Source organism: Capra hircus, chromosome 2 (genome assembly GCF_001704415.2).
Source record: "Capra hircus breed San Clemente chromosome 2, ASM170441v1, whole genome shotgun sequence".
NCBI classification, from domain to species: Eukaryota; Metazoa; Chordata; class Mammalia; order Artiodactyla; family Bovidae; genus Capra; species Capra hircus.
In genome coordinates this window covers 84,315,676-84,340,260 of record NC_030809.1, presented here as the reverse complement: position 1 = coordinate 84,340,260, position 24,585 = coordinate 84,315,676, and the positions used below count along the sequence as shown (strand labels likewise).

Here is a 24,585-nt window from a genome sequence, read left to right as displayed (position 1 = left end):
TGGGCAGAGGAGCCTAGGCTGCAGTCCATGGGGTCACTAAGAGTCGGGCACGACTGAGCGACTTCACTTTCACTTTTCACTTTCATGCATTGGAGAAGGAAATGGCAATCCACTCCAGTGTTCTTGCCTGGAGAATCCCAGGGACAGGGGAGCCTGGTGGGCTGCCGTCTATGGGGTCACACAGAGTGGGACACGACTGAAGCGACTTAGCAGCAGCAGCAACAAATATGAATCCGTTTCATTGAACCAACCTTTGGACGGTACAAAAACAAGTCAGATATCTCAATTAAAAAGGTGAAATTTCCGCTTCAGAAACAATTTGGGGGCTAGAACAAGTATAGTACAGCTCTGTTCTGTAGAACACAATCAATGACTGTCTCAGAAATAACTTTTATGGACTGCTTAGTATGTGCTGAGCACACTGCTTTACCCACTAATTTAATCCACATAAGGAAATAATAGTAACAACAGCAAAAGAATATTTAGGTTAAAATTTGTCCAAATGTGGGCTTTCTTGGTGGTTCAGTGGTAAAGAATTCACCTGCCAATGTAGGAGGCATGGGGTTCAACCCCTGATCTGGAATGACCCCACATGCCACGGAGCAACTAGGTCCCGGAATCATAACTATTGAGCCTGTGCTCTAGAGTCTGGGAGCTGCAACTGCTGAAGCCCACACGCCCTAGAGCCTGTGTTCCATAACAAGAGAGGCTACCGCAGTGAGAAGCCCTCGCACTGCAACCAGAAAGTAAGTAGTCCCCACTCGTCGCAACTAGAGAAAAGTCTGTGCAGCAGCATAGACCCAGAACAGCCAAAAATGAAAGAAAGAAAGAAAAAAGTTGTTCAAATTCATAAAGTCAATATATGGCAGAACAAGAATTAAAACCCAGACCTTGCCAGTGTCAGAGCCACATCACCTAATTAAACACCTATCCTCTTAATGTCCTCTCCAAACTTCATCTACAGTGAGAATTTTCTCTCTATGCGCAGGCTAAATATGTTTTTCTTGGAACTCATATTTGGTCCTCAAGTTCTTAAAAGTGAGCACATGATATTTTAACAAATAAACTGAAAACTTCTTTTGGCCAAGGACTTTATAAATTATTTCTGTTTATCCTTCACATGACTACCTGTATGTTAGATACAATGTAGGCATTTAATGTGTGCTGAATTTAAATGTGTTCTCATCCACCTCAATGCAACTGTTAACCCATCTTCCCTGATCTGTTCTGACACCACCAGAGAAGGAGTTGATGTTCTGGAAATACGACTAGACTTACAAAAGACCTGAGCTTCACATTAGTTGTATGACATTATAAAATTCATTCATTATCGTCTTCCTCTGAACTTTGCTTCCCTCATCTGTAAAATTGGGAGGTGCATAATCTATTTCAAGTGACTTCCCTGGTGAGCAGTGGATAAGAATCCACCTGCCAATGCAGGGGACACAGGGTCAATCTCTGGTCTGGGAAGATTCCACATTCCTCAGAGCAACTAAACCCATGTGCCGCATTTACTGAGCCCCTGCTCTAGAGTCCAAGAGCCACAACTAGAACCTGTGCTCCGCAACAAGAGAAGCCACCACAATGAGAAGCCTCTGCCCTGCAACAAAGAGTAGCCCCCATTCGCCACAGCGAGAGACAGTCTGTACAAAGCAACAAACACCCAGCATGGCCAAAATGTTTGGGAACGCATGTAAGAATTAAAGATTTTAAAATTAAAAAAATAAATAAATAAATAAAATAAAATAAAATAGATAACCAACAAGGACCTACTACAAAACCACAAGGAAGTTTGCTCAACATACTGTAATGACATAAATGGGTAAAGAATTCGTAAAGGAATAGGTATATGCATGCATGCGTGCCCGTGCTCAGTCATTTCACTCATGTTTGATTCTTTGTGACACTATTTTATTGATCTTTTTGAAAAAACTTCCTAAATCAAATTCTTTTCAAGTTCCTTTGCCCTCTAGCTAACTTTGGGGGTGCTTCAGAGGGCCCCTGAAACATCTCAAAGAGAAATATTAATACTGTGTTTATTTGGTTGTTTAAATTACATGAAAAAGATTATCAAATGAGTAATAAATCTGTTCATGTTTTTAAAAAAATAAATAAAAAAACATTTTAAAACATCTATTTCACAAAGGTAAGATATTATCGGATTTTTCTTTGAATCTTTTTGTGCTCTACACAAAAGGCAGGAAGATTTAACGTATAAACTTTAAGTATCTGCTATGGATAGTAGCCAAATTTTCTGGATTTATGTATCCTTCATTCATTCATAACCGTTTACTTTGTGTAGGTACTCTTCTGGAGGATGGTTATACAATGGTAAGGAAAAGCAGACTCAATCTCTGCTCTCATGGTATTCATGATCTAATGGAAAGCCAGATGTTATATCCGAATATCATTTTATTTTAACACTTCCATTATTAAAATTCTACTATTTCAATGTTTATTAAGGGAACTTTCATGAGTTAATTTAATATCCATCAGATCTGTGATCCTAATAACTGAAATTTCTTATAAAGTAACAAGAGTAAAAATTACACATGACATTAGAAGTACAATGCCTACAGTGAGGGAGACCCAGGTTCAATCCCTGGGTCAGGGAAGATCCCCTGGAGAAGGAAATGGCAACCCACTCCAGTATTCTTGCCTGGAAAATCCCCTGGATGGAGGAGCTGGTAGGCTACAGTCCATGGGGTCTCAAAGAGTCGGACATGACTGAGCGACTTCACTTTCTTTCTTTCTAGAAGTACAGTTGCCCACATTTCTGAAGTGTTACCAGTCATAAGCAGAGCACTTGGGAATTTCAGAAACCATCAAAAAATCACAGACATTTTTTCAGCTCGAAAGTGTTGTGCTTAAAGTATCCCCAGTATAGGTGTAACTCAGATTCTACTTCAGCAAGATAAGCAATTAGACTAACGTAGACAACACAGCTTTGATTATCTCCATTGTATTGCTGGAAGGAATGTAAAAATAAAGAGAAGCATTTCAATACTTACATGATGGTATTCCATATTATATTTGATATTCTGGCAGATTGAATTCTCAACAGAAAAAATTATGCATTATTATTTGCAGAATTTATTATACTATGACATTCATACCAACAAGCCTGTTAAACCTGGCATTGTTTTAAAAATGTGTTCATGTTCAAATCTTCATTCTGCAGGATTACACTTTTATTTACTTTTATTTCTCATAAAAAAGATATGATATGTTTAATGTTAATAATTCCATAACAACCAATTAAAAGGAAATGTAAAGAATAGACCTTGCATAAGAAAGGAAGTTACTGCAATGGATTTCAACAAATTCCCCAGCTGGCTAAAGATTTATCATGCTGGGCAACAGCGTAGGTAAACCTTCCATGGCAAACTTTCAAGGACCCGTCATTCATGGCCATGCTCCCTGTCCTCTTGTCTTCTTTTAAAATGCCAGTCGTGTATGGGTGAAGCACATGTTTCTTCTGCCAGTGCCTGCTCAAGCAGTTTACTAATTTGTAGCTCAGTAAACCTTTCACTGCACTGAGCACCTTGAGGTTAGCACATCTCTAATCATTATTTGATAACAGAAATCTGCAAGCATCACATCCCTAGTAACAAGAACATTGTATCTTAGCAACCGGCCTTGATATTCAAACAATTTCATTAAAGCGTAGCACCTCTTAGCAGGTGGGTGAGTGTGAGTGTTGATAAACATTTATAACATGATCAGCCATTGTGTTTGCCAACACTATAATCAGCATGACAAATTTATGAATTTGTTTACAAGCTCCTAGATAGCCAATCTATGTAGGTAAACTACATTTCAGACAGGTTGGGAAATCTGAACATCAGATCCTTATTTGAAATGGAGAGTTTCTTTAGAAACCTATCAATTTAAGAGACTGCCAAGCTGTTTTCAGCACAGAGACATCATTAATATTTCCATTGTGGTTTAAACTTTAAATAGTAGTGTTGAATTTAAATGCTTCAGGAGCAAAATCTGAGTAGGAGCTTCAGCTACATTGAGATTCATTAGGACCATGTTATGAAGGAACTGCCTCTTAAATTTTTTCTTCTCATATGGACAGAGCTAACTGATATATTTCTTGTGTCCAAAGGATCTATTTTATGAATGGCTAAAAGAAAACAAATGCGGTGAACTTCTCATTTATTTAAAAAAGCTTTTCAGTTAATAATTAACTACAAATTTTAAAATGTATTATAAATATATTTATGTAGACATTCATTTAAGGAATTACTTATATGCCATCACCTCATGAATTGGTCCAACATGAACAGACTTTTTCCATCTATTTACTTCAATCGAATACCTACCGGTGGTATCAGGATTTGAATGAAATTTAATATTCCATTTTAAAGAGATTTTTATATCTTTTTCCCTGGGGAATGATCAGGAAACTCTGTATGAATATTTTCAAAATTGAAAGTCTTCTAACCTGGAAAGTACTACCAGAGTAGTACTTAATTATATAACCAGTTCCTAATATTACTATAAGATCCCAAACCTGGGATTGTCCAAGTGTTACCAAGTATAAAAGTTCACTAAGGCATGTACTGCCAAACAGGTAGAAGAAAAACAAGGATTTTTATACTTTCTGAAGTTTGAACCTTGAACCCAACAGCACACAGTTACAACGGGGCCCCTGGGCTCCTCATCCCTGAACAAGCTATTAATCTACCTGAAATAGGTGAACCTCAGTGAAGCATTATCAAATACGTAACAAGCTCCCTTTCAAATTAAAACCAGTCATGATGAAAAACAAGTTTGTTGACCTAGCTTGTTCACAATGAACCATGACACGTCAGTTAATAACTACCACCTGGGTAACTCCAAGCTTCAAGAACTAGCATGACAATGTTGGAAAGATTCAGAGACCCAAAAAAAAAAAAAAAAAGTAGAGTACAGCTTGGAAGACCAACAGCTCTGTGTTCAAATATTGCTGTTGAAAAGTCTTCAGGAAGACAGAAAAAATTGAAAATGTCAAAAGTTGTAGTCAGAAAGGATGAGAATCTGGGGATTTCTCCAAAGTAAAGATAACAAAAATTATCTGAATTTCTCTACATGCTACCACTGGGGTGGGGTAAAAGACAAAGGAGTTCAGAAGTGGAGAATGAGGCAGTATTTACCATACACATTAGGTTAATTGTTATACTCACTAATTTAACAATTAGTTATACTTACTAATTGAGCAATACATTTTGGTCTAGTCTTTAAATTTCTGTTTATATAAGCACTTTCAACTTATCAATTATTTAGTAGTTTCTTATGTTCCTAAACTAACTTTTCTTAAAAACTATTCATTTCTCATGAGAATTTTAAACTTCCTGTTTTCTATGTGAATTTTGGGGCAAAAATCAGTGTGTTTGTGATTGCAAGCATGTGTGCACACATGTATATGCCTGCGCCTGTGTGTGAATGAGTGTGGGTATGAGCATGAGAGAGGATGTTATTAGTTTATTCTGCTTACTGACTTCACTAGATAATTCTACATCTTATTTTCATAAGACTGCTATCAAAATTCATTGACTCAGTGTTGGATGGGCTACTTCCTACACTGTAGATGTGTGATCATTAAAATGTTAGATTTCTAAATATATATAATAGAACATAACTAATGCAAGGGTCCCAGAAGTTCCAGAAGTAAGAAAGCTTTTCTGTGAAGTATCTTGCCTTCAAAACAGTGGATTATCTTCCAGTTAAACAAAACAAACCAAAAAAAGTAGATAACACCATACTCCCAATAGCCCCAGCTAGTGAAGACCATTTAGAGCTGGCTTTCCCTGCCCATGGAAGACAGATAAAGGTATACTGCAGGCTTTAGAGACCCACCTCCAAGGGGCAGGTGCCACTAGAGTCAGGCCCCACTGTCAAGGCAAAACCTCGAGTTTTGTGTAACAATATTAGATGGTATATACTCTGTAAAGAATTCACCTGATAGGACTTCAAGTATACTTTTCACTCTGGTTACTCAGACATAAGTTTCTGCCAGAATACTTTAGACCGAACAATAGTCTATTTCACTGACCATATTAAAAGTCAGAAAGACTCTGAGAAAGATGACAGGTAAGAAAAGTGATTTTACTAATGAATTCAAACATCAGCATAAACCAGTGCTATTGTTACTACAAAAGGAACACTTTTTATAATAAGCTACTGAGCAGTTTGCTGTTAGCAAACTATAAGAACTGAAAATTCCACAGAGTTCATTGTGCCTGATATCTGTGTGGTACTTGTCATCAGAAGGTAGCAAGGTACAGGATAAATATTAACTCGCAGATTCTGTCAGTTTTGCAGCACTTGGAGTTTATAAACTCAGACTTTTAGTCAAAATTACTCCCAAATTGCACTTTACTTCATTTCCCAGGACAAGAATAAATTTTACATTTCCACACAAAGTTTGAATATAAATCAAAAGTTATTATACCCCTGAAACTCGAATTTCTAAACCTCCCCTTTCTCATTCAGAATTCATTCTCTTTTTTAGATTAAATTAATGATTGATTTATCTGGCATAAACAAGAAAAAAAGTGTATTGCTTTAAGAAATAAAGCCTCATTATCAACAATGAGGTTTAAGTAATCTTCATTGAACAAATGCCTTTAAATTTTTATCATAAATGTTGGGGTTTGCTAAGACAGAGTAAACCAAAAACAAATTTAGTCTTTCCTAATTACTCCAGGCCGCCACTATGACCATTCACAACTGAACTATCTTGTAATATAGGTCTGACATATAGAGGGCTATTGGCTCCCAGAGTAAATATTTCAGACTAAAAATTCTTTTTCCATTTTTGTATCTCATTTTGTGGACTTAAAATTCTCCTTTTCCATAAGCTTCCAAGCTACTTATAACAATCTCTACTCCCTTCTATCTTGTTATTTCTAGTATAATGCTAGTCAGGAGACCAGACACTTGAGCTAGAAGACTAAACTGGTCATGAGTGAGAGCCTATGGCTGTTGTCAATGAATGGGGTATATATGCTGCTGCTGCTAAGTCGCTTCAGTCGTGTCCAACTCTGTGCAACCCCATAGGCAGCAGCCCACCAAGCTCCCCCGTCCCTGGGATTCTCCAGGCAGGAACACTGGAGTGGGGTACCATTTCCTTCTCCAATGCATGAAAGTGAAAAGTGAAAGTGAAGTCGCTCAGTCGTGTCCGACTCTGAGCGACGCAATGGACTGCAGCCCACCAGGCTCCTCCATCCATGGGATTTTCCAGGCAAGAGTACTGGAGTGGGGTGCCATTGTCTTCTCTGGGGGTATGTATGAGTGTACCATATTCATGACATATACACATTATAGTACTCCTTTATTCATGACATTCTTCTGAACATCAGTCACATCCCTGAATAGGTGAGCTATTACCATGTGCAAAATATACAGGGAAAAGTCTACAACTCTACCATGGCAATTTGAACTAGTTAACCAGTAGGAGGGGCTGGTCATAGAATAATATACTTCAAGTAAATTTAAGATTAGTCAAGAGACAAAGTAGTAGAGCTGCTGGGGGGGGCTTCCCCTTTGATTTTGCAATGATATCATTGTTTTTTTGCCATGACAATTTCTGTTTCTAGAAAGTGACTCTTCCAAAATCTTAATTCCCAACTGGAGTTTCTTTATATTCACTGATCATTAGAGACTCAGGATCAGAGCAATAAGTATTGTTTCACAAGTTTTCTTTTCCAGATTAGGTTGTCCCTATACTAGCAACCAGTACAATCAGCCTGGGGTTGAATAAAATTGAATGAGAGAGAAAACACACTTCCAGAAAAAATACTAAATCAAGTAGACAAGATCCCACTGATATCTGAGGACATATGTAACATCAGAAAAAAAAAAAATTGGTGAAAATCCTAGAGAGAAAGAAAAGGCTTATGCATAATGTTCACAATCATGTACCTGCAATAATGGTACAGGCAACAGTGCTCAGAAGGTTAAACTTCGTAACAGGATGAATAACTGCAACCAATGTTTCTGCAGCAACTTGTTGCTGAGCATGGCAAACACTGATGTTAGTGTGTTAGTAACTCAGCCCAGCTCAGTTTGGTCACTCAGTCATGTCTGACTCTTTGTGACCCCATGAACTGCAGCACGCCAGCCCTCCCTGTCCATCACCATTTCCCGGAGTCCACCCAAACCCATGTCCATTGAGTCAGTGATGCCATCCAACCATCTCATCCTCTATCGTCCCCTTCTCCTTCTGCCCTCAATCTTTCCCAGCATCGGGGTCTTTTCAAATGGGTCAATTCTTCACATCAGGTGGCCAAAGCTGAGTTTCAGCTTCAACACCAGTCCTTCCAATGAACACCCAGGACTGATCTCCTTTAGGATGGACTGTTTGGATCTCCTTGCAGTCTAAGGGACTCTCAAGAGTCTTCTCCAACACCACAGTTCTAAAGCATCAATTCCAAGTTAGTCACTCAGTCACGTCCAATTCTTTGTGACCCCAGGGACTGTAGCCCGCCAGGCTTCTCTGTTCATGGAATTCTCCAGGCAAGAATACTGGAGTGGATTCCCATTTCCTTCTCCAGGGGATTGTCCCAAACCAGGCATGGAACCAGGTCTCCTGCATTGCAGGTGGATTCTTTACTCTCTGGGCCACCAGGAGATTCACAGTAAGCAGTAAACACCTTCTCTGAAATGACTCCTGAAGTGGTTTCCCAGAGACATACCAGATTGGCTTCATCATGAAAGCACTTTTTAGAATGAATAGGAAACCTTTTTTGAATTTACAAAACAAATTTTTATTTCCCCCAAATTCCCATTTCTCCCAATTGCCTTAATGGTTGCCAAAGTGTGAATGAAAATCACCCAAAAGATTAGTGGGATTATGGATTAGACTTCAGACTATGGATTACACATCGGTTATTCCTATGATGCAGCATATATTCCTTCAGACCTCAAGAGAGTTTATAGGCAAGAAATATGTATAAAATGATTCTGCACAGCTCCTCTCTTATAAGCTTCTAGATATTAGTAAAAGATAATCATGGCTAAGACCTCATAGACTCTACTCACCTCAAGACTAGATAAATCACTTACCTACATCTTTGATACTCAGAACGCATGAATATCACCCATCTGCCTATAAGAAATACCGAATCTCAGGCCCCATTCCAGACCTACTGAGTCAGTTTCTACATTTCAATATGATCCCCAGATGACTATTATGAACACTAAACTTTGAGAAGCACTAAGCTAACAAATATAGAAAATAGAATATATTTCATGTACTGATCTAGAAGCTTATAAACCTTTACCCTACTCATGCAATAAACTCACATTGTAGGTAGAAATACCATGGTTTTTAGATACAGGCAATAAAACCTAGTTTCACTAATCTATGATAGATGTTTAAGAAAGAAAACAAAGTGAAGTCGCTCCGTCGTGTCCGACTGCAGGCAAGAATACTGGAGTGGGTTACTATTTCCTTCTCCAGGGGATCTTCCCGACCCAGGGATGGAAGCCGGGTCTCCCGCAGATGCTTTAACCTCTGAGCCACCAGGGTAGCCCCATGATAGATGTTTGCTGCTGCTAAGTTGCTTCAGTCGTGTCCGACTCTGTGCGACCCCAGAGACGGCAGCCCACCAGGCTCCCCCATCCCTGGGATTCTCCAGGCAAGAACACTGGAGTGGATTGCCATTTCCTCCTCCAATACATGAAAGTGATAAGTGAAAGTCGCTCAGTCGTGTCCGACTCTTAGGGACCCCATGGACTGCAGCCTACCAGGCTCCTCCATCCATGGGATCTTCCAGGCAGGAGTACTGGAGTGGGGTGCCATTGCCTTGTCTGGATAGATGTTTAAGCTAGCACAGTTAAGTAGAAATTGGTTTACTTTCTCATACGCCACTAATGGTCACACAATGGTTCTTTAGGAAAGTTCTGCGGACAGCATAGTTACCCTGGCCTAAGATTCCTTTCTTTGTAACCTTCCACTCTTGGCTAAGAAGCAACTGACAGAAAAACCAGGCCAGTTACTCATCCCAGAATTGTGGAGTAAGACACTTTTGGCAAAACTGAAAGCTCTACAAAAGGTAGATGAATTTTCCATCTCAGCTTTTCTTTCCTCCCAAGGTGTGTCTTACCTTGAAATTTAGGACCACCATAAGGGAAAGCTATTCTTAAAAATAATTATTTGCATTACTAAGCATATTGAATAACTAGAAGGTGGAATTTCTTGTCTGTTTTGTTGGTAATAGTCCAAGATTAAAATAATTTCAGGAATAAAATCAAAAATATGCTGTGACTCCAGTGTGAAAAAGAAAGGGAGAGAGGGAAAAAGAAGGGAAAGAGGGAAGGAGGTAGGGAAGGAAGAAAGGAAAATGAAAATTCCAAATGAGATTGAGTTTAAAACACTGCTTTAAAAAAAAAAAAAAAAACTTTTTTAAGTGTCACCTTTAGTAATGGACGAACAAAAGAAAAAGTGCTACGTTGGTCACTATCTCTATGCTCATCTTGAGAACAGCATATTGCATATCCTGAGGTAGGATAGATTTCTAGTGAAATTACAATGTTTAGTCCATTGGACACAGACCTACCTCATAGTATCTTTTTCTTTTCTTTGACACAAGCCATCTGCTATGGAATTTATTCAGTTAAAACAGTGAAAAGTATTACTCTTTGAGAATCAAACTCTTTAATAAACACTAAATAAAAATTACTCATAGAAAATATATTTTATTACCTAGAATACAAATACTAAAAGTCTATTATTAGAGCTGGCATTATAGATATGACAAGAAATCCATTTTTTAAAACTATTTACCTCCATAATGCTGGAGTTTGTTTTAGAACCCCTGGGAGGATAGTCAGATTACTTTGATTCATAAATGACAAAAGGTACAAACACTCAGCAATTTCCTCAGTAATCTTCAGGTTACTATTTATAAGCACTTTATCTATTGCTATAAAGCAACCATGAAGAAGTAGAAAGATTAAATATCAAATATTTACATCTTTATGTTTTACAGTAGTCTTTAAGAGAATTTTCCTTATATCATAATAATTCCTAGATTTGAAACAAAAACACTCCATTTTGATTTTAATTTTGTGCCCATTCTAACATTCAGATTAAATTCTAGGCTTTAACCATGATTATTGCTGACATTCTTATATCAATGAGCTTCTAAGACTTTATGCAAAGCCCTGAAGACTTCGTCCAGGGTATCATAAAATTAGGCAAGGCTGGTTATCCTGTGTTTACTAACTGAAGCACATGGTCTCTGATTTTAGAAGCACATGCCTGGCTAGGCAGTAATGCCCAGTTTTCACAATTTATCACTCCTTTTAATGCCTTTCTTTTAGTCCCAATGAAATACACTGACTCTTAATTTCACATGAATATCCTTTACCTGAGAAAGTGGAAGAAAAATGATAGCACTTGTTTAAAATTAATTTCTGACTTTTCCCTCAGTGCACTGCATCTAAGGAAGCAAAACTTATTGAATTAAGTTTAATGACACAATAAATTCTTCCTTTCCTAAAATACTATGGTTTAATTCACTGGTGCACTTTAAGCATTTTGCCTTCAGCATCTGATGGGTCATTAGTCTGTATGTAATCCAGCAGCTGGACTCCTAAGAGTCTAAACTCCATCAGGAAGAACCAAATCAGTAGTTTTTGAAATATAACTGGTAGGTGAAGTGTCCTGAAAAAGAGTGCCTTGGGCATTCCGGATGGAGACTAGGGCATGACAAGCAGCAAACCAGGAAGAATTTAATGCCTGTGCTCACTAAAGACTTCATTCATTCTAACTCACTAAACAACTGTTCTCCAAATAATTTGAGTCCTACTTGTGATATTTCTAGCTGGTAGATCATGCAATGAGATTGGTTAGTGTGTGCCAATAGGCTTAACATACACATCATCAAGTTGAACATATTCTAATCACGTTTTGCCCCAAGAATCTTTGCCTAATATCATAATACAGTCCATGGAATCACTATCAGTCACCCTAAACCAAAATAGGCTAATTACTACACATCATCACCACATGTGAAATATGTGCTCTGCTAGGTCTAAGAGTTCCTTTTCATTGAGAGCAATTCCTATTGCTGAAAATAGAAAGATATCATTAACATTTTTTCTGAGTTTCACATACGATTTAGAAAAACCATTTTCTACCCTATCTTTAGTAACTGAAATAGCCAGCCTACCCAACTGACTGTAGTTCTGCTACAGTACTACACTTATTTATTCATTCAAATAATGCTAGATACTGGAAATAGAGATAAAGTTTGCTGATCCTGCCATCAAGAGTTAAACAGGTCATTTCAGGTATGTGATGTAATAGTGTACTTTGGCCTACATCATTAAAATCATCATTATTGTGATTGCCATTACCATCAATTACCATCATCTTATGTTTTTAATGAATTTAACATAAAGCACACACGACTGGACATTAGCTATAACTGAGTCCTGACATTGTGCATTGTGCATGGAAAAATAGAAAAGAAATCCACCATCACACTGCCCTTCACTGAAGTGATCATGATGGTATCATCTTCCTAGAGGAGCTTGGAAGAAAGACCAGACCCAATAGTCCAATTAAATCACTTTATTTAGAATTTTAAAAGCTAGCATCTAAAATTGCTGGTTATCCATTGCCCCATGAGCAGATAAAGAAGCAATAAAGGCCATTATAGCATGAAAGATGTAAAGGGTGTAGATTCTTGGGAGGAGAGTGACCGTTGACAGGATGAGAAGGAAAGACACACAAAAACAGGGAGTCTGAAAGAGAAGAGTCCCCCTAGCAGGGGGACAGAGGAAGCAAGAAAGGAAGAGCCAAACAAGAAGAGAAATCAGAGTGGGTGGGTGGAAGAACAAGTGAGAAGAGCGTTAAACTAGAGCACATATGCTCATGCCCATGAAATTAACATACTGAAAATTATCCAGTGCTTCCCTATAGAGAGAGGCAGGGGTTGGATCAAGCTGCAGGGCCTTACACACGAGAAAGTCAGGGACCCGCTGAGGAAGGCAGCTTCTCAAACGATTCCTGCCACCTGATGTTCATGTCACTGAAAGTGGACTGGACACAGTCATTCACTTCTAAAATACAAAACACAGTCAAAGTGATGGGATATCATTTTCAAGGTAGAGCTCAGGCTTCTACCTTGCTTGTTCTCTCTTGCTTTCTCTCCTCTGCTCACCTTGAGAAAAGTCGCCTGCCATATTGTGTGCCCAGTGGAAAAGGCTGTGTGATAAGGAACTGAGGGGGGTCTCCAGCCAACAGCTAGTGAGGAAATCAAGCCCTCAGGCCAATGGTTCCCCAGGAACTGAATCCCACCAACAACTGCACAAATAAGCTTAGAAGCTAATACTCCCTCAACAAAACCTTTAGATGAGACCACAATCCTGGCCAACACCTTGACTGTAGCTCTGAGAAGTCTTTGAGAAGAATTACTTAAGTAACCCTCAGATTCCTAACCCACAGATATTGTAAGTAATAAATTTGTTTTAAGTTGCTATATTTTTTTAGAATAATTTGTTACGTATCAATGGGTAGCTAAAATACATTTAATATTAATTTGACCATTGTGTCCAAGATTAATTCTAGATTAGTAGGTGGATCACTAAGACAACCCAAATAGACTTTATAACAGAATTATGAAGATTCAACCTGTGATAAGCCTAAGAATGTGGCTGAAGCTAATCAGCAAGTCTTATCATATTTCACACAGACACCTGGGTTTGAATACTGACTAGGGACCAGCTATTTACTAACTGTGAGATAATAGCCAAGTCATTTAACCTCTTTAAGATAATTTACATGTTGGAAATGGAGCTAATCATTATCCCTGCTTCCCAGCTGACTCAGTGGGTAAAGAATCCGTCTGCAATGCAGGAGACTCAGAAGACACAGGTTCGATCCTTAGGCCAGGAAGATCCCCTGGAGGAGGGCATGGCAACCCACTCCAGTATTCTTGCCTGCAGAACCCCATGGACAGAGGAGTCTGGTGGGCTACAGTCCACAGCGTTGTAAAGAGTTGGACAGACTGAAGCAATTAGCATGCATGCTTTTCATGCTTGTCATGAGACTGACTTAAGGTCATGTAATAGAAACTGCTTTGGAAATTATGAAGTACTGGTCATTCTGTAAGTACTCAGGAGACTGCTGCAGCCCCACGCGTGGGATTTCTCTATGCTAATAACATCTTAAATGTTTATAATTCCTTAAAATGTATATCCTGTTTTTTTAAGAGGTTAAAAAATAATGTCTCTATATTAAGTTTTGCCACAGCTGAAAATATCTTAAGTTTTCATTTTGTTTTTCCAAATCTAAGGCTTTAGTCTATCAATGTCTATCTTGAAATTGGTTGTTTCTCATATATTGGAGATCTTGCTCAAATACTTCTAAGATTTTTCTTCATTTTAAAAGTATATGTCTTAGGTGAGTTTCCCTAGAAGCAAAGACTGGGATAGGAATTCTTGTTCAAATGACTTTTTTGAGGTGGTCTGAAGCAGAAGGAGAGGGAAAAAAGAAGGCAAGGACACCAGGCAAGAATCTGGGCTCAGCGGGAGACCAGCTTCAGTTGATCTTCAGAGAAATTCTGGAGCACAAATCACAAAACAGCATTAGGTGCAACTTGAGGCCATAAGGCTGGCCTTTGCAAGCTTCCCTCATACCTGACAGTCACTGGCCAGAGGGCAATTTTCCAGAGGAGGCAGTTATAAGTTTACTAGCCACACTCAAAGAAGCTATGGGGAGCAAGTACAGTCACTGAAGGGGATCTAGGCAGGGTACCAAGAGCATCCACTACAACATGTATATACCTTGCTTTCTCCTGGTATTTTATCATCATTTCTGCAGATGGGTCTTGACATGCTAAACAGTTTCAGCATTAGATCACTTGTATACCAGCTGTGTTAAATGAGACAGCAAAGAGAGTGTCACCGTAGGAAAATAAATATTTGCCCAAATCAGAGTTATAAAGCATAGTTCAAGTCAGATAGCAAAAAGAAAGTGGGTCATTGGGAGACATTTTTCTCCTAAAATATAACCATTATAAAATATGTATGAGAGGTACTTCAGCAAGGCTGAGGCAAGGAAAGCAACTAAGAAGAAACGGTTCCTCAACATGCCTGAATGGGAGAAGGCTAAAGAAAGATGAATGAGAGGAGACTGGGAAGGAACTGAGAAATCAGGTCCCTGAGAGAAGCAAAGGAAAAGAAGTCCTAGACAGTGCCCAAGAGGAGAAGGGAAGAGAGTGAGGCTGGAGGGAAGAGCAGAAATGATGATTTCAAAGATGAGGATATCTCTAAATAGTTTAGAATCATAGGCGTGTCCTAACTAACTACCTCTCCTAGACAAAGCACAAATCTGGTTTTCCTGTCAAGCTTTTCTCTGTTTCTCGAATCTGACATGGCCCACTTTTGTCCTTGTAAATTGTTTACATTTGAAAAGCTCAATCATGAAACAGAAGATGGTAAAACTTCTGTTTATCCAGAGGTTATTACTCACACTTCAGCTGAAGCTTCCTGAATTGCTTTTGGTTGCACTTTTGGGGGGTATTTGTCGGAAAATGTATTTTGACATCAGTTACCTACAAGAAATTCTAAAACTTCAGAATGCATGAGAGGTTTTACAGGGGAATTCACATCGAAAAGTGGAATCTGAGGTTATACTACACAGGACTTCCAGCCTTCCCTCTGCTAGCAGGGATGTATAATCATTGCCAACCTTCATTTTCATTTCTGATGTTAATTAATTTTGGCTTTTTTAGCATATCTGAAAAAAGAATGGAGATTCTCCTGAATAAAACACGACAGTGGTAATACTATTTCAACCAGAATTCAGTCTCTTTCCATCATTCTCAAATATCAGTTACTACTTTTTTAAACTATTTCAGCGAGGGAATGTTTATATATGATAGAACTAAAATGTAAACATGGGTTTAAGGTGATTGCCCAGCTTGCTTTATATAACAAAATATTTGCTGGTTTTCAAACTTATATTGAAACAGTATGTTAGTTCTGTTCTGACAGTATATAAAGATACTGGCTTTCCTATACACATAAGCAAAGTCTTTTTTATGAGCTCATAAAGGCGAGACTTAGGAATATTTAAGTAGTGGGTAATTCATAGAACAATATCTTTAGTCATTCAGCTAACATCGAGGGCAACCACAATTTATTCTTCTTAGATCTCTTCCTCTCATTTTTTATATCTTAGGAAGTAAAAGGTATTTAGAAAAGACCTAAATACATTTTTTTTACTATTATTGAACTATCAAAGATGTGCTCTCTTGTGGGACTCCCTTCACTTCCTAACTCTGTGTATGTTAACCCACTTCAGAGACGATGGTGAAATGAACCCAAAATGCCAACTTACTATTTGCATTATAAATGGAGGCACAAAAGGATATTTTAAAACTTTTGGTTGATCTGGCATATCAAAGATTTCTTTCTAAGCTACTTCAGTGACTGCATTGAAGTAAACTGAAAGCAATAGCTTAAAAGTGGCGTGCACACACACAAAAATCATAAAAAAAAATACAGCTTATTTCCATGGAAATCACCAGTTTACTCTCCAAACCCCTACTTCTAAATTACTTCCCTTTCTTAGGCTCTTCTCTATTTGCAGGACTCAACAAGGAAGAAACGTGGAGTTTTCTGAATTCAAGTTTGAGTTAATTCTCATTGGAGTGCAATCCATTTTTCTGGACTTGTCAAATTTGCACTCAAACCTTCAGCAAATAGCCCAGCTCCCATTTTTTAATTCTGTTGAGCTGATTACCAATACTGAAGCTTTCTCTCTATTCATGCATTTTGTAAGGTCTGCCATTTTCTTTTGCTTCATAAAGCACCCAACAAAATTACAAGTCATTAGAGTGTCTACCTGAGAGTCAATATATAAGTGTGGCTAATGAAGTTTAAACAAGAAGTTGCCATGTCTTAACAATTGCTACTGCTTTCTTCACTTCCCCTTTGACCTTCACAAATCTATGGTTTTATTTTCTGTTTTCAAAATGGAGGCCAGGGCCTTCCTAAGAATCATGGGAAAGTTGAAATGGGCCATGCACAAGTAGCATTTCAATTTTGCTAAATAACCACTGAACACAGTAGAGTGGACTCCTGCAAATTCAGCCAACAGGAACCCCTGGGAAGAGGTAAAGGTTACCATATGGTTATGGCAGCACCCATGGAAGGGACTGGACTTCTCCTTTTGAGCATTATCTCAAGAGAGTTGAGATACAAGGGAGGAGAACTCTTCATGGGTTCAGAGGCTTGAGAAATGGAAACTATTCACGGAAATGAAATATTATCAGAACATGAGGGCAAAGGCAAAGGTCTTTGGTCGTCAAATTCTTAGAAGCAAAATACAGACATTACTGAATTTATCTCTATTATAAGGTATCTCTAAGGTGAAAAGTTAATATTTGACCATTTCCAAGTATTATTTAAACTATGATCTCTTTAGAGAAGATAGCCTATCTACCTATCATTTTATACTGTTAGAGTACTTAGACTAAATTAGTATAATATCTTGGAGAAGGAAATGGCAACCCACTCCAGTGTTCTTGCCTGGAGAATCCCAGGGTCGGGGGAGCCTGGTGGGCTGATGTCTATGGGGTCGCACAGAGTCGGACACTACTGAAGTGACTTAGCAGCAGCAGCAGCAGCAATATAATATCTGACATATGTTCACCTATAGTATAATATTCTCACAAAAATATCCCAAATTTTGCTTTCTCTCACACTTTAGCATACTTTATACTGATAGGAAAATAATTCATACTGAAACAGGTATCAGTCTGCCTATTCTGATTTTGTTTAAAGTCACAAAGCGTCCTGGATATGAAAAGCTAAGGACATAGAACCCTGTTTACAACTCCATCAACTATTTCAGTGCTACCCTTTGGAGATTCTTACAAACTGGTCACCAATATTCTGAACATCCACTCCCCCACACAACCCAGCTACCACTCAAAACAAAAAGAAAAAATAAGAAGTATCACCATAGATTCAGTGAAAAAATGATTAAGACTAAATTTTGGATAATTTTGATGAAGGGATATGGCAAGCATTGCCACTTAACAATATGCAGCTCATTAGACCTGAGGTACAGCTGCCTCTAATTAAATTAAAGAATATAATATGCAATATTTTCAGCTTCACAACAAAACATTTCTTTAGGGTGGTTAGATACTTGACCTGGGCTTAAAAACTACTAACTAGTATTGAATGGTAATGCAAAATTTGCCTACTAGTTAGGCCTAGAATACTTACGAAAAGTGAAAAGAAATTGAAGCTGCTTAGTCGTGTCCAACTCTTTGCAACCCCATGGACTAGGCTCCTCTGTCCATGGAATTTTCCAGGCAAGAGTACTGGAGTGGATTACCATTTCCTTCTCCAGGGGATCTTCCCGACCCAGGGATCGAACCTGGGTCTCCTGCATTGCAGGCAGACACTTTACCATCTGAGCCACCAGGGAAGCCCTTCAGAATACTTATAGTTATATGTTAAATTATTTGAGTACTGTTTTATAAGAAATCAGACCTTTGGAAAGACATCCATGTGTACCCACCATGTGTATCACACCTAGCTAAATTCAATTCACACTATGAGCTTCAATTGTAAATTGTGAATACATTTATTCATTATCAATCATTTTGCCAAAGTGCCAGTTCATAAAAATCATAGAAATTGGTATTTTCCTGGGGCTGCATAAAGCTTCAAATTATATTTGGCAATGGCTCATTCTAGAGGAAAACTTTGGTAACGTTCTATTATTGCCACATATCCCTGTGCCCATGTTAGAAACACCTCAGTATCTTTCCCTTTCTGCCACCACCTCATACCTACTTCCTCCAGAATTAAAACACTCCAGGCCATGTTATAAAGACCTTTGCTGTATCTCACTAAGACTTCTTTCCTATGTGGCCACTAAGTTTTCCTGAAAACACACCTTCCTTAGATTCTCCATATAAACTTCTCAAGGGAAGTCTACTTGGCAGGAATAAGGAAACAAACAAAACTGTATACTAAGGCAAAGGAGGCCAGAAGAACACTGTTCTGTCTCAACAGCAGTTGGCATTTCTGTGAATCGTCCATCTCACTGAGTTTATAAACCATGCTGAATACCAGACTTCCTGCTGGTCCTAAAGAAATAATTATTACTGAGAATAATAATGAGACTTTATCAACACTATTAAGATGTATTTGGTTAAGCAGTTAAATTGACTTTGGAGATGAAAGGGGGAAAAAAGAATTAAAGTGTCTGACACTTTTAAAAGCAAATAACAAGAAGCACAAAGGTAAACTTTTGACTTGTCAGGGAAATGAGGTTTCGTAGGAATCATCTCTGTATTGTTAGAATACAGAAATAAAAAATATAAAAAGTTACCTTAAACTGCCATTTTATCTCTTCACTGAGATAAGACTGAGGGATAAGACAAAAACGTATGTCTAAAAAGAAATTAAAATCTTTATTTCTTTCTGAGAATATCCAGCTTCCTAATCAGTATAACTTGAAAGTTTATTTAGTATGGTTTCTTAATATTCCATACAATTCAGAAGTCAAAATGTCATTCATAAATCTTTATATTTAATAACTTTGTTTGGCACATACAGAGTTATTAGAAAATAACTGTGAAATTTTGTGTGTTTAAACATGATAGCAAAATTTTTCTTCGTAGGAAAAGATCCACTCCTACCTATCCCTGCACTCAGGAGAGAAACACATGTTATGGATGAAGACATTTAATTGGACAAACGCAGACAAGTGCTAAATCCTATGAAATACAACAAGATCAGTCAGATTCTTAATGTGAAACATTTTATTGTTCATTTCTAACACTGTCTAAAATAATCCTGGATTTCATTTAATCTCTGCCATGGTACTAAAAATTCAGAGAGCAGTAAAATCTAGGACAGACCATGTTTCAAGAACTGCTGCCTGATAAAAATGACAACCCCTCCCCCATGTCAGGTTCAGATACACCGGAGCGGGTCTTCCTGTTATTCTGATGCATGCCTTTCTTCCCATATTAACAATAAAAGTTTAGTGTGCTATCTGACTGCAGAAGTTCCTTCCTGAGCACAAGTGTGTCTTATCTGTTAAGAAATTCTGACACCAGGTAGATAGTTGTTTATATCAAAAAGCATCGCTCTTAGGCAGATAACTGAGTGTTTTAAGAACTCAGATAAAGGAGCAAGTTGTCTGTGCAAATACACAAAACACTCTGCAGAAAAGATGGGTTTCTTTCTGAAAAGACTCTTGTGCACTTCTACATACACTCCTATCACATGTCCATGTTCTAAAGCTCTCCAACAACTGCCCACCCCACCTAATCTCCATATGGTTTGCTTCTGTTCAGTTTCCACCATCTAGTCAAGAGAGACTAAACGTCAGATCACTGGTCTCCAGAACACTTCTGGCTTTCTCCCTCCTTTCACGTAGGGAACATGCTAAGACAGAAGGATACAAACTAGGCAGTCTACCGTTCCTCTCTCCCAGGGCTGACACTTAGCTTTCACTGCTGACCTACCCAAAAATCAAACTTCCTGTCTATGCTAACTCCCCACCACTTTTTTCCTGCCCCTGAAAAGAGGTCAATCGGATATATTAACTTAGGTTCATGTGTCAACATATTACTGATCTCTATCCCTCCAGGTAACTATCTTTTCAAAATTGAAATGTACAAATCGTCTGATAAGACCTCAATCATCCAGCTGTTATTTTTAAGCACTAAGTATATGCTGGGCATTCTGCTGAGATCATGAAAATAAATGAGAGCTCTTACTTTGGATGCTCATAGTTCAATATAGTTAGCAAACATAAACCCTTTGGTAAATGTGGTCATACAGATATGTACAGAATGGGCTGCCCTGGTGGCTCAGATGGTAAAGAATCTGCCTGCCAAAGCAGGAGACCAGGGTCTTATCCCTGGGTCACGAAGATTCCCCTGGAGAAGGGAATGGCCACCCACTCCAGTATTCTTGCCTGGTCAATTCCATGGACAGAGAAGCTTGGAAGGATACAGTCCATGGAGTTGCAAAAAAGTTGGACATGACTGAGTGACTAACACATGAGGTACTGGGCAAACATAGAGGGAAACAAGGTCACGTAGCTTTCTGGAAGAGAACAGGAGTAAAGGCAATTGTCAACACCTCAGGACATGCAGAATCCTGAGGTCTGCACTGTGCTAATGGGCTAACATTTTTATTTAGTTGTGTGATGAATGCTCAGGATCCATCTCAAGCAAAACGCTGTTCTCAAGCACTATCAGTTCTACCTACAAATCTGCTCCTCACCTGTCCTCTTGTCTCCAAACCCAGTTAAGGCCCTGGTCTCCTGCATGGTGGTGCTGTTGTTCAGTCACTCGTCAGGTCTGACTCTTTGTGACCCCATGGACTGCAGCATGCCAGGCTTCCCTATCCTTCACCATCTCCCGGAGTTTACTCAGACTCATGTCCATTGAGTCAGTGATGCCATCCAACCATCTCATCCTCTGTCGTCCGCTTATCCTCCTGCCTCAATCTTTCCCAGCATAGTCTCCTGGCCTCCGTGTTATCATATTGAGCTTGCTAAAACGCAAATCCCTAGCTACCTGGTGGTTTGGGGTAAAGGCCTGAGAAAGACATCCTACAGAAGTGGCTCCCAACCTGGTGTACAAATAGGAAGTGAGAAAGAACGCAGGAAGGGCATTTCAGAGAAGGCCCAGCCTGAGCAAAATTATGGAGTTGGGACAAAGTGTGGTGTGAGCATTTACATAAGGATAAAGTCTGATCTGAATGATTTCAAGCCAATGGAAGAGATATTTTTAGTCAACTGAATACTGTGAGAACATTTAGTCAGCCTTCCTAAAGAAGCAACTTCCTTTTTTGAGAATGAGACCAGTCCTAACTTCAGAATTTCTTTTCCACTCTCAAAGACTCCTCCAAAGTATGTTCTTCATCTTCTTTATAATACAACATACCTGGAGGCTTTTTCTCATCTATTCATCAGATTTTTCTTGTTCATAGAATTCTTTATGGCTATTCTGATATTCTTCTCAATTATTACCTCATCTCCCCCACTACACGCTGGAGGCAAGAGATTTGAATGGTGTTTCTTTCTTTTCTTCCTTTCAGAGCATTTTAGAGCTCTATAAATTCTGTTAATTTGTCATCTGGCTTAACATTCCCAAACAAAAGCAGAAAAATATTTTTATATACCTGTTTCTCAAAAAATACTTTCCAACAGAGATGCATTCATGCTTGCTAAATCGCTTCAGTTGTGTTGGACTCTTTGCAACCGCATGGACTGTAGCCCACCGGGCTCTCTGTCTATGAGATTCTCCAGGCAAGAACACCGAGTGGGTTGCCAGCCCTCCTCCAGAGGATCTTCCTGACCCAGGATTGAACTCGCATCTCCTACATCTCCTGCATTGTCAGGCAGATTCTTTACCACCAGCGCTACATGGGAAGCCTTCAAGCAGAGATAACAGCAAAGTTGTCCAAGGTCAGTAGATATGAAATACAGCTGGTTACCTGCTGAGAATGCCTACCATGGATCAGGAGTCTAGGACTCCTTGCCTCATTTAATCTTCATAATAACTTCATAGCATCAGAGTTATTACCCCAATTTTATGGATGAGAAAACTGATGCTCAGGGAGATCAATTTGCCCATGTTTTTCAACATTCAATGAACAAATATTTACAGGCACACTCAATTTGCAAGGCCTTGTGCATATAAAGCAGATATGATGCTTAGTTAAAATAAAACATGTTCCCTAACCACATGAAGCTTAGAGTCTATTATGAAATCTAGCATTAAACAAACATTCACAAAAATGAGCATGTAATTGTGCTTTGGGGAGATTTTAACTTTGCCAGGTAAGTTAAAATCTAACTGCAGAAGAGAACCAAAGGTGACAAACATTTAACCATGGAAGAAGAGAAGAAAGATTTTTTTTCTGGTATAATAGGTCAGAGTCAGGATTTAAACCTATATCCATATGACTTAAAACTTTATGATTCAAGTATTTTAAGCCTATGGATGCAAAGTAACACAATTTAAAAACACACAGAACTCTCAATGGCACCTTTGAAGAATGCTAGAAAATGAGCTGAAATCTAGTATATAAAGGGTTAAATCTATTTTTTTTTACCCTGAGTCTTACATACAAATAATTATGAACATATAATTCCTCAGAGTAATCAAATAGGGGAAGCTTATTTTAATAAAAATATTTTAGCTACTAGGTTTAAAGGAGTTATACTAATGGAATTAATATATTGTTACCTGTGATAAATTAAGAGATACAGGCAATAATCAATAATGGCTACTAATATTACAGAAAGGGAGGCAATAAGACACTTTTGCCTCCTAATAAGAATATACTACACATCTATGACAACTGCCCTGGTGGTTCAATGGTAAAGAACCCACCTGCCAATGCAGGAGACACAGGTTCAGTCCCTGGGTTGGGAAGATCTCCTGGAGAAGGAAATGGCAACTCACTCCAGTATTCTTGCCTGGAGAATCCCATGGACGGAGGAGCTTGATGGGCTACAGCCTATGGGTTTGCAAAAGAGTCAGACACAATTTAGCGACTAAACAACAACATATCTGTGAATTAAGATTGCAAAAAAAAAAAAAAAATTCAATCTTGCCTTTAAGTACCAATTTATAGGAAATAGAAAAGAAAACAGAAACCTGGAAAAATATAACACAAAAATGTAAATATTAAAATCAGAAAATGCACAGAAAAAAATGACCCAGTTTCTTCACCAAATAGATAATGGGGGGGGGGGTGGAAAGAAAGGACCAAGGAAACCTGTAGATTATAAGACATTTAAGAGACATATTCACCAATTCTGTGTCCACATGTTCTGCGGACCTTGTTAGGATCTAAATTCAAATAGATTGTTTTTAAAATTATGAGACAATTGGAGATATCTGAACCCTGATTTGATACTTAATTATGTTCAGGAATTTTTGGTTAAAATTTTAGTTGTGTTAATAACATTGCAATTATTTTTTAAATAAAGAGTCATTAACTTTGAGAGATACACAGTATTTGGAAATTTTTGCAGATGAAACTATGTGTTTGCTTCAAAAGAATCTTATTAAAACAAAATTAAATGATGACATAGATGAAACAAGATTTTTTTTTTTTTTCGGCTGTGCTGCACATCATGTGGGATCTTAGTTCCCCCACGAGGGATCAAATCTACCGTCTCTGCACTGGAAGCAAGGAGTCACTATACAACTGGGGAAGTCTCAGATGAAACAAGATTGGCCATTAATTTATTGTTGAATCTTGACGGGAACATGGAAATCTTGATGGGAACATGGGGAAAAAACCATATATTTTTATATATGTTTGAGACTTAAAATTCAACAATAAATTTGATCTAATTTATGAATTTAATAATAAGTTTAAAAGCTTAAAGAAAAACCATTTTTCCTTCCCTTGTTTCCCTCTGCCTACCTCTACAAGAGCTCTTAGCCGCCATTAAGACTAGGGTTCTCTTTTAAAGGCTCAGTAGAAAAATAACCATCCAAAGATTTCCTCCATCAGAGAAAGGGGTCATCTGAGCTGTGGGGCTACTTTTGCTTTAATTATCATCCTCTTTCT

The 24,585-nt window shown here is 38.3% G+C and overlaps 1 non-coding gene across 1 annotated transcript; it reads right to left on the bottom strand.

Moving 5' to 3' along the window:
- Positions 18,380-18,451, bottom strand: TRNAC-GCA. Its single transcript has one exon. It is a non-coding gene; the product is annotated as a tRNA-Cys (tRNA).